The 16,588-nt window shown below is 29.7% G+C and overlaps 2 long non-coding RNA genes across 2 annotated transcripts in view; both read left to right on the top strand.

The window, feature by feature from the left end:
• LOC112210779 (uncharacterized) overlaps window positions 1-1,187 on the top strand; it is a 2,247-nt gene extending 1,060 nt beyond the window's left edge. Inside the window, exon 2 of the long non-coding RNA XR_002945296.2 lies at window positions 907-1,187. This is a non-coding gene — a long non-coding RNA (uncharacterized lncRNA). The remainder of the gene's footprint in view (window positions 1-906) is intronic.
• An 8,583-nt stretch (window positions 1,188-9,770) lies between these two features.
• Window positions 9,771-16,014, top strand: LOC106686196 (uncharacterized). The gene is made up of 2 exons (XR_001343974.2): window positions 9,771-9,856; window positions 15,690-16,014. It is a non-coding gene; the product is annotated as an uncharacterized lncRNA (long non-coding RNA).
• The last annotated feature ends 574 nt before the right edge of the window (window positions 16,015-16,588 follow it).

The following is a 16,588-nucleotide window of genomic DNA, read 5'->3' as shown; positions in this document are numbered from 1 at the left end:
AGAGAGAGAGAGAGAGAGAGAGAGAGAGAGAGAGAGAGAATAACCCTATTTAACTAAGCATTCGAAAAAATTGCAACAAATAAAATACTGGAAAAAGACATATTTTATATTATGTTTCGGAAAATTCTAAATATACTAAGACTATTAAGTCCAGTTTAGTTGTAAAAAATCGAACCGGCATTCAAGATTCAACCTTGTTCTAGTGGAGTCCAGGTGACATCAACAATCTCGGGTTGGGAAATTGCACCCTTTCATTTTCTGGGATCGTCGCATGAACCTAGTGAAACACTTCATACTCCACAGACTCCACTAATATTCCAAATTGGGTATGAAATTATTAAAGTACATCCTTATTATCCTTATAATTTAAGATCTTTTAATTCTCTCGGTATTTACTCTTTGAAACAGTGTTGAAAGGGGGAGCTGTATGTTTTGTATGTTGTAGTCAATGATATTGTGAAAATACTGGGTGTAATTTACCGGTAAGATATCTTAGCTAACATAATGCTCAAAAAAGTTCTTGTTTTGAGTTCATCACACAAAAAGAGATTAAAGTCATACGAATTAATAGAAAACAAAATACACGAAGTTAGCAAATATATACAGGAAAAACTATTTAACTCAGCAATTGAAAAAATTACAAAAAATAAAAATATTGAAAACAAATGAAATTCTAGATTCAAGCTTGTTCTAGTGGAGTCCATGCTACATCAACAATCTGGGACCGGGAAATTGCTCCCTTTGGTTCCCTGGGATCGTCGTAGTGACCCCTCTATCCCTCTTCCTCCTCTCCTTCATCATCTCCATCTCCATTATTTCCACTTCTAATAAGGGATTCCTGATAACACTACCTAATTTATTATATTATGTATTGATACGATAATTAATCCGTATTTATTATTCCAGGGATACAAATGGCCGATCGACGACGTAGGCGGAGAAGGCTGGAGAATCAAAGACTGATCGATCGGTTCCTTCAGGAACTTATTGCCATCAGATCCAGAGGAAGCTTGGACCAGGAAATTTACGTCACTATCTATGAAATGGTTCGCAGCCTCCGGAATCTTACCTTTTTATTTGAGGGGACAATTACGGAGATGACAGTGATCTGCAATCCTCGAAATCATTGCATCTTAAGAAGATAAATTTCAAATGTATTTCTAAATATATGTTTTCTATTTTCCGAACGCTATTATTTTATTCATACTTACCAAAAAGATAGATCCACATCCACGAACCAAATATCAGCTCAAGAACATGATATTAGAGAGCTTCGCTGTAAAATATTGGGTTGAAAATACCCTTTCTTTATTGTTTCTGTTTTAACTCGTGGCCAGGATAGAGAGTACATTTTCATAATTCACTATCCCGAATGCTAACTCATCCGCCTATTTTAAATCTTGCTGTCTACAATGATGATTTGATTTAATCACTGTAGGATGCTGTGAGTTCGGCTTGTCTTATGTTGATTCATACGTAAATATCATTCTTTAATGAACTCCGCATAACAAACAATTTAATTTATTTATTGATGTTTACAACTGTATTTACATAAAGTAAATTTGATGTAAGATCATAATGGTACAGGCATATCAATGGTTCGGGTTATATAGGCTTCGGGTAGATGATTTTATTGGTGATAAAGTAAGGAGCATGAGGATTTTACCAAGGATTTTGGATTGTAAGGATTGGATACAAGAAGAATTTGAAGGTTTAGTAGAGCCCCAAAGCTCAATTCTGTATGTTCAGGTAGGGCTTATTATAGTCATGTAGATTAGTTTTTGTAATTAATAGGAAGTTTAGACTGTTTGTCCAGTAAGTACTGGATTCCCAGTTTTTCCATATGTAGCCCAAGGTAGCGATCTGTTGTACTTGGGTTAGAGCAACATTAATTAAGGATACTGTAGGGCATTCGGTAGGTTTACGACGAAGGATAAAGGTGATTTGATGGAATGTTTTGGGATTCATTTTTATCCTCCAATTTTGACACCATTCTGCGAGGGTTGTGATATGGGATTGGGAGTTTGGGATGCAATTAAACGGTTATTATTAACTGCGAGCGCACATGTGTTATCAGCATACGTGGTGAGGATAGTGTTAGGATTGGTTGGGATGTCAGCTGTATATACCGATTAGAGGATGTGATGTAGAGCACAACCTTTACGAACATCAACCAATGAGAGAACAGGGATGAATAGGATCCATTGTGGTTTACTTTGTATAATCGATCAGTTAGAAAGAAACGGGTAATGAGAAAGTATGTAGGAGATAGGAATTTAAGGAGTTTTTAAATCAGTGTCGGATACCAGACTCGATCAAAAGCCTGTTCTACATTTAATAACATTCCACACTCCAAAGAAGTCGAGACATAGCAGGATAGTGGAGTGAGATGTTCAGAATCCAAACTGATTATATTATTGGAAATAAGGATGGAGTATAGGTGTTTCAAAATAAGTTTTTCGATGATTATGCCCATGATAGGTAAAAGAGAGATAGGTTGGCAGGAGGGTGAGTATTCTGGCGGAATTTAGGGGTCGGGGTATCATTTTGACTGTAGATAATTTCCATGGGTCAGGAAAATATATGGAACGAAGTACAGCATTATAAATTTAGGTGAGAAATAGGATAGCTTTTCGAGACAAAAGTTTTAAGATGTGGGATGTTATTAGATTGCATCCAGGAGCTTTTTGTGTAATCAAAATACCTAATATTGTTAATATTAATTGTTAATAAATATTTTCTATTATGAAAGAAATTCTGTAATTTATAAACATTAATAGCCTCTTAATACACAAAGACATAAACATTTTTTATATAAATTGTGCCACTAACTGAAAACGTCTTAGTTTTGAAAAAAAAAAGGTTTAAAAAGTGTAATGCTAAAAAGTTACTAGACAATATTTGATATTTTCTTATATTTTTCTATTGATGTTTAAAAAAGAAAAAGAAAAATCATATTTATTTATCAGGAAAATGTACTCATGCTTTAAAAATATTTTCTATTATGAGAGAAAGTTTGTAATTCCTAAATATTAATAGCGTCTTAATACACAAAGCCATAAACTTTTTTTTAGATAAATTGTGTCACTAACTGGAAAAGTCTTAGTTTGCAAAAAACTCTAAAAATGTTTCTAGAACGGAAGTAAATCAAGACAATATTTGATATCTTTCTATTGATATTTTATTAATATTAACAAAATAATAATAATATTTATTTTTTAAGAAAAATTTATGCTAGTTTCATAAATATTTCCTAGTATGAGAGAAATTCTAATTAACTTTTTTAAAAATAAATTGTACCATTAACTGGAAAAGTCTTAGTTTGCAAAAAAGTTTAAAACTCCTAACTCTAAAAATTTTCTAGAATAGAAATAATTCAAGATAATAATTGATAATTTTTTTTATTTTTGTTCTACTATATTGTTTCCCCTTATAAATATGAGGAAAATTCTGTAATTACTAAAGATTTATAGATAAATAAAGTAGTTTCTTAATTTCGCGGTACAAAGAGGACCTCTGCGCAGAAACATTTTCTTCAGAGCAGTCGTATAAAGTAAGCTTTATTGTCCCTATTTGTTAGTAACAGTAAATTCATTATAAACATTATATATCAAAAACATTAAATCTTTATTAATTAATATGCGTAGTTCTAATTTTTTAATTGCTATATACTTAAACTATAGTATTCTCTTATATTACTGTAACTCCGTGATGTTTGGATCAAACATACATATTTCATTGTATTAATGTTATTATTTTTAAAAAATTACTAATTATTTCAAATAACTAGTAATAGGTTTGCGGTATTAAGCTCCACTTTGAAGTTTATTAACATTTAGAAAACAGTATCTCAAAGAACTTTCGGTTTACAAAAACTACTTCAGTTTCAAATCGTACAAACTATAACAAAGTAAATCTAAATCTAATAAATAATTTTTGTTTCGAAAATTAATCAAGGAATGAAAATGGTTAAAACTAAACAATTCCGAAACTGAAAATAGTTTTGAGTTTTTGCTCAGCTTGATAATGAAGGAACCATTTTTCGACAAATATAATTCAATACATTTATAAACAAGATTAATTTTTATATAATGTTTAAATACAACTGGCCTCTATAGGCCAAATATTCTACAGTTTTCAAGTTTAAAATTTCGAGGGACAAAGTAGTTACACTTGTTGCCCCTTCAGCGCTTGTGCTGAAAATGTAAAAAAATACGAGGACTTCTGCGCAGGAACCATTCTCTTTGGAGCAGTCGTAACGTGTTGTAAGCTGTTTTGCTGTGTGCTGTGTTCCATCTGTAAGTAATATTCTATTTGCTTATTATATTAACATTAAATATTTATAAATCCATACTGTTTAAATTGCAATAGTTATGAGTTCGTGTTGTTATTGGATCCAGGCTATATATTTCATTGAAATGCTATAATTGTTACCCTAAATTGAGCAATTTAAGGCTTCGCTGCATAAAGTAGGTACTGTAATTTATGGTTTACTAATCGATTGTAATTGATAGTATTATAAATATAACAGTATAAGTATAATTAAAAGTATAGTTTTATTAAATATAATATAACGTCTAAGAAGATATTTTTTTCTTTATTGTGTAATATTTTATTCTGGTAAATGGTAAAATTTATTGATAATATTAGAGCTCATTCCTTTATATTCACGAACATATAAATTAAATGATAAACAATAAGAAATAAAAGAGAAACAATAAATAAATAAAAAGTAAATTTAAACTTAAAGTAAAATAATAACATAAACACAATCATTTCTTAAGAAGATAATTATTTTTCATACATTCCAGTGTAAATTTCTTTTATGGACAAATTACCATCCATTGCAATAAATAGAACCTTTTGCTATAATTATGTTTTAAAAAATAAACATATCAAATAATTAAAATTTATTTTATAAATTTTCAGTGTCAATATATTAAATGTTCTAAATTTTCATAAACACACACACATATACAGTGGAACGTGGATAACTCAAGGGATCTAGGATTTTTTATCACTTAAAGAAACTTCTAATTTACTCAGTTTTCCAAATATGCAGGATTAAATTGGTAGTAATCTTATGTATGGAGAATGCTTTTAAGACAGGTCGAAATTTACCATTTTTCATTTATAGAGGTGAAAATCTAAATGAAAAATTCATATTTTATGTTTTTTTGGTACTTAAATTTTAAAATTATTGACATAAATCACTTTCATTACATTTTATATCTTCTTTTTTTTCCGATACTATGAAAATCCTTGTATATTTTTAATACCAGAAAAATTTCAGATTTTATAATACAATTAAGAAATAAAAGTGAATTAAAATTGTAAATGTATGATAAAATAAAAGATAAAACTAACAAAAAAATCTCTACGGCTTAGTAAAAAAAACTAATTTACATTTCTGGAAATTTCAAATTTTTATGCCGCGTTGTCTGGCAATGATTAAATATTTACATCTTAGTTCCAAAATGAGACTGAAGCATATGGTACATTAATTTTATAATGGGTGAAATAGTCAATAAATACCTGAGTATCATATTATTTTTTTTTATTCCATTTATTCCTATGTAAAAATCTTATTATATGTTTAATATTAGGAAATGTTAAAAATTTAATTACTGAATTACTTTTTATTATGATATTTTTAAATAAATGGAAAATAGAAAAATTTACGAAAAAAAAAGTGAATAGGAATGGTAAAATTATAATAAATTATGAATGGAATATGGTCCGGGTGCGGTAAAAAAAAAACTCAAATAGTAAATAATTATACTATTTTTATTGAGCCAACGTTTCGCCCCACGTTGCAGGGCTTCGTCAGGGCTAAAAAAGATACAAACACTTGACATAGTTACAAAATGTCAAGTGTCAAGTCAATGTCAAGTGTTTGTATCTTTTTTAGCCCTGACGAAGCCCTGCAACTTGAGGCGAAACGTTGGCTCAATAAAAATAGTATAATTATTTACTATTTGAGTTTTTTTTTACCGCACCCGGACCATATTCCATTCATCTATACACACGGTCAATCAATAATAAATTATAAATTAAAACCAATAAAAATATATTTATAGCTTGGAGAATGAACAACTTTTTTTTTGTTTTGTTTTTCTAAATTTAGGTATTTTATTCGCTCCAAACCACAGGTATAACGCTTGCCTCTCAATCATTTAATAATTTCAAAATAAAGGATAAAGAATAATCTTAAAGTATATTAAATGTAACAAACGATTTGTTGTAACATTAACGAATTTGTTACATTTTGTATAGATTTGATGACTAATCTGTTTTAATTATTCCAGAGATAGAAATGCCCGATTTACAAAATATTCAGGAGAATGAGCAGGAGGCCAACCAGGAACGGCAGTGGATGATTGACACCCTCGATGCCTTCTTGTCAGGAGAGAACGTGAGCCAGGAAGACATTGTCCGGCTCCAGGCATCGGTCCACAACTCCGAGGCATCCTCCCTGATGTTTGAGCAGGCCCTGCTGGAAGTCTGCTATCAGCGCAATTATTACGTCATTGAAAGATTTTTGTAAAATGGATTTTATAAATATATAATTTCTATTCTCTGAACTTTATCAGTTTATTCAGACCTGTTGATCTATAATAAAATTTCTCAAAAGAAACGAGTTTCACTTGGTTCAACGTCACTTGAGTGAAGTGTCACAATGTTGCCCGTTTCGAAAAAATTCTTATAAAACCAAAAATTTAAAACGTTATGAAACAGAGTAATGATAGATGATGAATTGGTCCATCTAAATATAATGTAACATTGAAAATAGCAGTCGAATCTCTATAAATTAATGTATATGGAGTATGTAAATATTTTTTGTTCCTGAATTAAACCTAGTATAAGGTTCTAGGTTCATTCTACGAATTTCACCAATAGAGATGGTCGACTATATTCATGCAAATTTACTGCATAACATTTATTTGACTTCATTGGCTACACAGTTCATCTTTATTTGTTAATACAACTTTTGGAACTGCATACCAAGTTATTCTTGAAGAAAATTTGATTTTTAAAATTAAATAATAGAAAAAAAATATATATATATATTTCATACTACATAATCCCAAAGTTACCTTATCCACTGCAGCCTCATTTCACTTTTTTTTTTTTTAAATATGATAAAGTACATTTCGTTGTAATCTTCTTATAAATGATAAATCCTCCTAATTAATGAAATCCATTACAACTTTGTTACTTTACCCTATAATCGCTAGTCCTAATTTTATTATAATATTTTATTGTAAGAAATGAACGGTTTTACTCCTACCAGACCACCTACTCCTACTATATAACTTTTTCTTTGTTAAAACCCATACTGAAACTACCAGGACTGGTGAGCACAGGACCTTGAAAAAGTGCTGTGGATGAAGCTCCGGTAACAATTAAGGAGGACTAGATTGGCCTCATACAACCATTCTTACCCTCTCGAGATAGGAATAAAGTAAGGAAGAATTGTGTATCAGAAGAACAGTGGGTAAGGTTTACCTTAATAAAGGAAGAAATTATAGCTGGAGGGTGCTGGTCGTAATTACATAGAGACTATATATATGTCCCTCGTTCCTTAAAATTCCAAGGACATGAGCACACCAAGAACACTTGCGAAGCGGATGGTGTAGTATTCGTCTGTTGTGCAACGAGTGGGAATATCATAAAAAATTGTTCATCGAGAATTCACCTAGATCGCCGCCATACCTGGAATCACCATATCAACATCAAACTAACTCAAACTTATGCAAGGTTAGCAATGCTATATCCTATCCTAAACAGAAATTCCAAACTTAAACCAGAAACAACTGTTCCTATATTTAAAACAATTCTCAGGCCACTGCTGATGTACGGCTGTGAAGTATGGGGAGCGGCATCCTTCACGAAAAGAAAAAAACTACAATCTTTTCAAATTAAAGTCCTAAGAATCTCAGTTAATGCTACTTGGTTCATAAGAAAGAGCCAATTGCATCGCGAATCACATATGGAGTCAATAGAGGATTACATCAAAAAAAGTTTCATGAAGTTCTACTCCCAGTTGCCGACAGATAAAGGAGCAGTGACCTACAACCAGGGAAACCCAACCTCAACCTGAAGACTGAAGCCCAGACTGCTGCAGGACATTCTGTTATAAATTTTAATAAATACAAAATTAATTCATAGTCACACTACCTCAATTTTATAAACCATGAAGAGAGGTCTCTACAAGGCCTGGCGGTCGTACCAGACGTGCAGATGTAACGAGATGCGCACAGCATTTCGTGTTGAGTTAAATTGCAAAGCGTACTCCAGCAACTACAGAGGTTTGAAACTCAGCAACTTGTTTGCCCTAGTAAAAAGTTACCTTGAAAAAAGGTAGATCGAGGTGCTGTAGAAACGTTCATAGAGAGTAGATCCCAAAAAAATCAATTCTTGGTTCTGCTCTACGTAAATTGGTCTTTGACGAATTGCTGGAGGTGTTACAAAAGTTCCCTGCAACTGCTGCATGTGGATGATTTCCCTGCCATAGTGGCCTCCAACAGCAGACCCTGCTTAAAGCATAGAATCAAACGGTGTGTCAACCTAATAAGTGCATAGTGTAATAATAAGGGATTAAAAATTTAGAGGAGGGCTCTACTGTGAGTCACTAGAGCTTGCCGTCTCATGAGGCAGTGCAAGTCTTAGGAGTAGCTGTTCCTCTTGACCTCCTACGAGAAGACATATTGAAATATACATACAAGAAGGAAGACTCAGCAGGCTTGCCAGAGAATATGCGCACCAGAATCGGGGAGGATCCCAGAAACAGAAAACTATTGTCCTAGAGTACGCAATGGAAAATTGGAACCTCTCTTGAGGAATTACTTTACCACCGTTCAGTTACGGGTCCTCCCAGACTGCTGGATCTCCCAGCTCCTGAGGGCAAGCTATGCTTCATCACCATGGAATGGATATCGACCACCAATGTCCTTATTGTCGCGTTCTAGAAGCTACTGAGCACATAATTGTTGTTTGCTCCGCCTTTAAGGTATAAAGGGCTAAACTACTGAGGGAAACTGGACTCCATGTTCTTACGGAGAATGATTTCCCTCAGCTAGTCCATGAACACAACTACCTGTCTTACAAACGATTTGTGTACAGGTGGAAAAGTTCAGGGGGTCATCCCACATTAACCTAGAGCGAAGAGGACCGGCTCCTGGAAGGCCACGAGGTAGAGCAGGATCAGAAGAGGGATAACAGGAGGATAACGGCTAACTGTTAAAACGACTAAAAAAAGTCAACTTTTCTCAAAATTTTAAAACTCAAAACTCGCCATGAGGCAGGAAAAGACTGAATAAATAAATTAAAAAAAATAATAAAAGTAATTCGATTATATTCCAACAAACCTCGTAAAACTCTAATTTCAAGGAAAATAGTTTATACCCAATTCTTAATCCATCAGGTCTTTTTTATATATATATATATTTAAATTGTACCACTTTATACAAAAATTATTTTGAATAAAAATAAATGAAGATAATATTTGAAATTTTAAATATTTTTCTAATGATTTTTCTTTAGTATTTTCAAAAAACACTTGTTAATTGATGGTTCTCGAAAGGAAATATTTATACATGATTTTTAAATATTTTCTAATATTATTGTGATTAAGGAATTCCTAAACATTTGTTATTATTCCAGAATTTTTAGTCACTATAGGTTGTTAAAACAATGTAATTTTCAAATTTCGTGAAACTGAGTAGTTATATTTAAATCCCTCTTGGCGCATGTGCAGAAAACTTTAAAATGGACATCGCTTCTGCGCTAGAACCATTCTCTTTGCAACAGTCGAACTGGGCCGGTGTTTTTGTGAGCTCATCTCATTTTATTTGTAAGTAATTTACTATATTTCCTCATAAATTTTATAATTACTTAATCCTCGAACTACAATGTACCTTTATAACATTAAAAGTTACTGTTATCGTTAGATTTGAAATATTTATTTCATTGAATTATTATCATTTGGAATGGTATAATCATCACCATAAATAAATATATAAAATAGTTAATATATGAATAATAAATAAAAAAAATGTATTAAAAGAAGGGTTTGTAACATAAAGGAAATAGCTCCATTTTTGGCCGGTTTTAATTTAGCTAACACACGAGAAAGCATGTATCACCCTATTAGGACAACTTAATGCTTAAATACCTACAGTTCTTTGTCTCATTGACCTATAGAAAATACTTTAGTCTAAAATAAGAAAAAAAACAAACCTATTTTTAAACTTATTTTATAATAATTGTCAAAATGGGTAGGAACTTGAAAAATGGTGGAAAAAACCCATGGTAGGTTTTGCCCATTATGACTATGAAGGAACGATTTTTCAACAAATATTAATTATAACTTTCATAAATAAAATGAAATGTTTTTAGTTTTAAACCAAATGGGTCACTGTTGACTCAATAGTATTCGAGAAACTATTCCTCTAATGTTGGAAAATATAATAACGACCAAACATGGTCTCTAATAATTATAATTATTTGATAATTTTATTAATCATAGCAATCTTGCAACAAAAGAATTATTTTTCTCACCTTAGAGTGTAAAGTCACGTGTTAATTTGATAGTATAAAATTTATGTCTTTTGAATACCTTTCTTGATAACATTTTTACATATACCGATGTGATAAAAATTATAACTTATTAAATAAATTCAAAAATTGTATCCTTTTTAGTCTCCACACTTTTTATTTCAACAGTCCAACGTTTAGGCCAACCTCAAGGACATCTAAATATTTAACAGCTTATATTATATATTCATTTGTAACACTTATAACAACAACATTATCACTAATAATATAACATACCTTCAATTATAAATTCTTCCTCATATTAAAATTTAAAATTTGTTTTGCAGGCTATTCTGGCCAGGTCATTCATTAATTATAAGTTAAAAAACTATTAAAAAGTCAATTATTAGAGTCATATTTATTATTAATAAGCTAACTAAGCTTAAGTTTAGTTACCTATTTTTTTATTTAAAATCATAAATATCTAAATCTTTTTATTTTAAAATTATCCACCAAATCACTATGTATATCACCAAACCATTTATAACATCCCACACCCACAGGTCAGCCTTGTTTTAAAATTAATTTAAATTGCATTTTTGTCTCAATTTGGTATTTATTCTAATTCTCAAAATTCCATATTAAAATTAATTGTAAATAGTAGCGAATTTCTCCTATATTTTTATAAATTTATTTTGCTTAAAATCTCTGCATAATGTTGGTTTAAATTCCTAGTATCTGTTTTAAAATTAACTGTGTAATTGATGTTCTCTGATATATAAATTGACTCAAGTATTTTCCTTTTGAACAAATTGTTTTCTTTACTTAAAATTATGGTATTATCAAAATCAAAATTATGTTGATTTTTGGCTGTATGCTGTAATAGTGCTGTTTTATTTGGATCCTTTTCTTTATTTCTTGTATCATTTTTGTGTTGATACAACATTTACTTAGTTTCATCTATATAGATTGCTGGACAATTTAAACATGGAATTTTATATATTAATCCCGATTGACTTTTTATTTCAATTTTGTCCTTTAAATTGTTATAATAATTTTTAATTTTATTGTTAGGTCTATTACATAATGAGTATTCTTCCACATCATAATCTATAAATGACCTCTGGATATCTTCTGATAAACCTTTTATATAATTTAATCCATAATATTTCTTAGTAATTGCTTTACTATTTGTTATTTTATTTTCCATTCTATCTTTGCATTTTTATAAGGTTTATATCCCAAATTTTATAAATTAATTTTCTGGGGTAAAAATAATCCAGAAATATTTTAAATATCATATTATAAAGCAAGAAATGTGAAATTCGACACGGAGTTGTCTTAAAAGTATTATTTTTTTAAATTTATTTATTATAATACATTTAGTAAATTTTATATCAGTTAAAATGAAGTGTTACATGCGTGTAGTGAAACTATTCATTGACGTTTTACATTAGCACGTCTCGTGGCCATCTTCTTCTCTTCTCAGACGCTTCGGAGGATTATCAGGAATGGAAGAGGAAGTAATGTTAGAAACCAGTGGGTTTGGGTGATTAGGGAGTTTGTAATGGAAGGAGTGATATCTCGTTCGTGCTAGATCGGTTACATATGGAATATTAAGGTCTTTATGTATGATTTTATTTGTGACAAAGTTAGGAGTATTGATGATTTTACGAAGGATTTTGGATTACAATGATTGGATACGAGAGGAATTCGAAGGTTTAGTCGAGCCCCAAAGCTCAACTCCGTATGTCCAGATTGGCCTTATTACAGTCACATAAATCAGTCTTTTGTAATGAATTGGAAGTTTAGACCGTTTGTTCAGTAAGTGCTAAAATAGTCAAAATCAACTGGCAGTTTAAAAGTAAATTCAAAATGTTTTTATTATAACGTTTTGAGATTTAGAGGAAAAAATTGGGGTAATTTGCTGGTTTAACAATATTACTATCTAACTAATCTCTTAGTATTTAATTCAATGGTTTGGTAATTATTTCCAAATATTTTTTCAATGAATCCTTTGAAAAAAAAAATTAAATTAAAAAATATATTATATATAAAATATATAAGTTCGATTCTAGGAAGAGGAAAAGAAATTTAAAAATTTCATTAAATATTTATTTCATATTTCCACGTTTCAAAGCTTTCAGTATTATTTTCATTTAAATAACGTTTTCATTATTTCATGATAATATTTCTTGGAATTACTCAGGAAAGCGACCTTATCCTTTGCTGAGTAATTCTATTTTGGCATCATTTGTTCGAAAAATGAGTAATATTTTTTATCTAAGCGTTGATGAAAAAAGAATTAGATAAACATTCTTTTCACAGTCCTACCAAGCCTATTTTTGTAATTTAATACCATTCTCGATCAGATAAACATAATTAGTTATTTCTATTAGTTTGATAAACATCTGACTCATAACTTTGCCATTTAAAATCAACAGAAAATGGTTTAGAATCAGTAATCAATTCGAGGGACAGAAAGAACTGAACTTGTTATTTGTTAATTAAATAAATGATGGTCACAAAGAACTGTTTATTGCAGAAGAAAAGATAAATAGGATTGTGAAACTTTAAATTAATTTTCCGCTGGTAGAAATATTATTCATTATTTACATTAATGTTTCCGATTCTGCTTTGATCCTACAGAGCTTCATTTTTTTATGGAGCCGAATACTTTATTGAGAAGAGTGTAAAATTAAACATGACTAATTTTATGAAATAATCATTAATTGGGCAGATTTTATTTGAGGATAATTGATAATGTCGATTTTATGATTAATTCACCAATTTATTAGTACTAAATACAAACATTTAAACATAATTAACAAATGGCAAATATGAGATGTAGGGATGCGAAAGGAAATACATTTACAATTAAAATTTTTTGTTCAAATGATTGTTTTTTATAATTTATTATTATCGGATCAGTAGTTTTTAAATTACATTAAAAACAGGTTTGTGGAATATTGTTAAGTTATTGCTAATTCCAATTTTTTCGAAAAATTATAAAAATTACACTTATCTATTTTGTAATGAAAATTTAAAAAAGGTCAAAAACCAAGAAAAAGACTCCTGAAAATTATTGTCTATACATTTTGATTATTAAACATAATTAACAAATGATTGTATCAAAAGTAAAAAATTATATATATAGTACATTATATTTATATAAATAAATAATACAATATTAAAACTATTAAATCTGAACCGTTACAACCCGTGAAGAGTTAGTGGTGCAGCACTTTGTAAAGCAGTACTGTTTCTTGAACAATGGTTGTGCAAGGTGATTTAATCACAATCAGGAATGTACTTATAATAATATTTCTTTTAATTTAAACATTTTTCTTCCGCAAAATAATGGTAGAAAAATATAAAAACTCATACGAATATGTCATTTCACAAAATATTAAAGTCTGCTCACACTAATTTATTCAATGCTAAATTGTTATAGAATCTTTATTGAAAATAGCAAAAATGATTTTATGGAGTTGTCACCTTGTCAGCTGAAAGGCTTATACATAGGTTAAGTGAAATTAGAGTATTTCAAAAGGTATATTTCCGTTGAAAAACCAGATTCATAATTTTCCAGATCGCAATACTTCCCCATACTGTATATTTCATATATAGGTCACTGAAAATAATAGGTATTCAAATCATTGGAATTAATTTTAGGCTGAATTAATGATTTTTAATTATATATCTCAATTTAATATTTTCCAATCAGTATGCTTAAAATCTCTACCGTCCTAAACATTCATAATAGAACGAAAGATATTTTTATGTTTAGTTTATATTTTCAGTGTGATAAAATAAAAAATATATAACTTTATAATATTAAATATATTAATAGTTTTATCTAGTTATTATAATATCTGTTCTTATTATAAGTGAATAAAAGTTCAACTTGAAATTATTATGTTAAAAAAAATTATTATTTCTCTATATATAATCTTTTCACTTTTTTAAGACTGGTTATAATTGTTTAAATAAATAAATTTTATCCAATTTTAGTCTCAAAACAATTTTTATTTCTTTATTAGTCCGACGTTTCAGCCGATTCAGTCATCCTAAAAACATTTAAGAAAATGTGTGCAGGCAATTCTGCCTAGGTCATTAATTTCTGTTCACAAACTGCCCTAATTTGTCAATTAAGAGGGTTCACTGTGATAAAAAGTTTTTATTTGTAATTTAATGTGAATAATTGACAAATTAGGTCAATTCGTGAACTGAAATTAATGACCTGGGCAGAATAGCTTGCACAAAATTTTGTTGCTGAAACGTCGGGCTTATAAATGAATACAAATTGTTTCGAGACTTTAAACAATAATTATTTCTATATATACATAAATAGCTGACCGTATAATTTAAAATGAAGATGGTCAGGGTAGCGGTCAAAGAGAACAAAATAGTTTCTACTATTTATTGTCCGACGTTTCGCCCCACTTTGTAGGGCTTCATCAGAGCTGTTCAAGACAATAGGTTAAACAGACATTTTTAAGACGAACTTTTTATCACAGTCAACCTTCTGAATTGACAAATTAGAGCAATTTGTGAACTGAAATTAATATGTCTGTTCAACCTATTGTCTTGAACTGCCCTGATGAAGCCCTACAATGTGGGGCAAAACGTTGGACAATAAATAGTTGAAAATTATTTTGTTCTTTTTTGACTGCAACCCTGACCATCTTCATATTTTAATAATTATTTCTGTTTATGCTCCAACACCCCAGAGTTATTCAACTTATATGATATAAATATTTAATAATTATTTCCTATTCGAAATAAAGGTAAATTTTAAAAAATATTTACAATACACTAATATTACAAAATATTATAATATCCTATCTGTACCAGAATCTAAGAGCTAGTGCTTTCCCGAAATAATTTAAGAATCTTATAGTTTAAAATTTGGGGAAATAAAATTTATGCAGAGGAGACAAAGGTAGAAAAGGATATTTTTGTTACATATGAAGAAGCCGGAGTGGGAAATATTTTTGTAATATTAGTGTATAGTAAATATTTTTTTAAATATCACTAAGTATTAATATTATAAGAATAATTAATTATATATAAGTAAAATATTGTACTATACATTAATAATAAGAAAAAAGTTCGTATTTGGTTATCTAATAATTCATTTCTTTTAGGTAATTCTGAAAAGTGCAATGGATAAAACTCTCAATGCAATATTTAAGAAAAAGCAGCCCTCTAATTTACTAAAGTTGACAGCTATGCATAAGAAGTTGATAGCAAATTTTGAGGCTTTGCAGGAAGTGATGAAACTTGTTGATGGAAAGGAAGCGATGGCTATTCTTCAAGAAATTGAGATCCAAATCCGAAAATTCCAAACCTTTTTGGACCAGCAGTTAAAAGAAAATGTTCCTTCAAAGTTATAGGTGCTCTGTTTTCATCCACCTTAAATTAAAAATACACTTATATGACTCCTGAACTAAAATAAATTGTAAAACATAATTACATTACTTTTTTTTAAATACCTTTCACTAAAAAAATAAATACTAAATTAATATCTTTTAGTTAAAACATTTTTTATTTTATTCTGTGTTTTCTTCATGAAATAACTGATCTTCTGTCATTGAAGTTAGACTTGCTATGCTGAAAATTTGCTTTGTGAATAAATAAAAATATATATTTGTCTTGGTAATAACAAAATTAATCTGAGTCACTTTTTCATTTTCTTAATATTGGCTCATATACTACTTACAGGTTAATTGGAGATTTCATACTACTAAGAAAATTTATGGAAGCGGGTGGATTTACGACTAACTCCAATGTGTAGCCCCCTGTGGGTTCAGGAGATCTCCGGCATAAGCCTCAAAAATAGTTATCCTTAATTGAGGATATTTCTGGCGGTCGAGCGTGATTCTGACCAAATCTCTTTCTTCCACAGCCGTTAGTATAGTAACAGTACTTCCTTACAAAGTACTGCACCGCACATCCTTCATGGATTGAAGCTGTGAAAGTTTTATTTTAAGAAAAAAATACAAAATATTTAACTGAAAATTAAAAAAAGGTTTGGGAAATTCCA

This window comes from Halyomorpha halys, unplaced genomic scaffold (genome assembly GCF_000696795.3).
Source record: "Halyomorpha halys isolate HHAL.00 unplaced genomic scaffold, Hhal_1.1 Scaffold797.1, whole genome shotgun sequence".
Lineage (NCBI taxonomy): Eukaryota > Metazoa > Arthropoda > Insecta > Hemiptera > Pentatomidae > Halyomorpha > Halyomorpha halys.
Note: the sequence above shows the minus strand (reverse complement) of the source record. Positions and strands in the feature narration are given on the sequence as shown.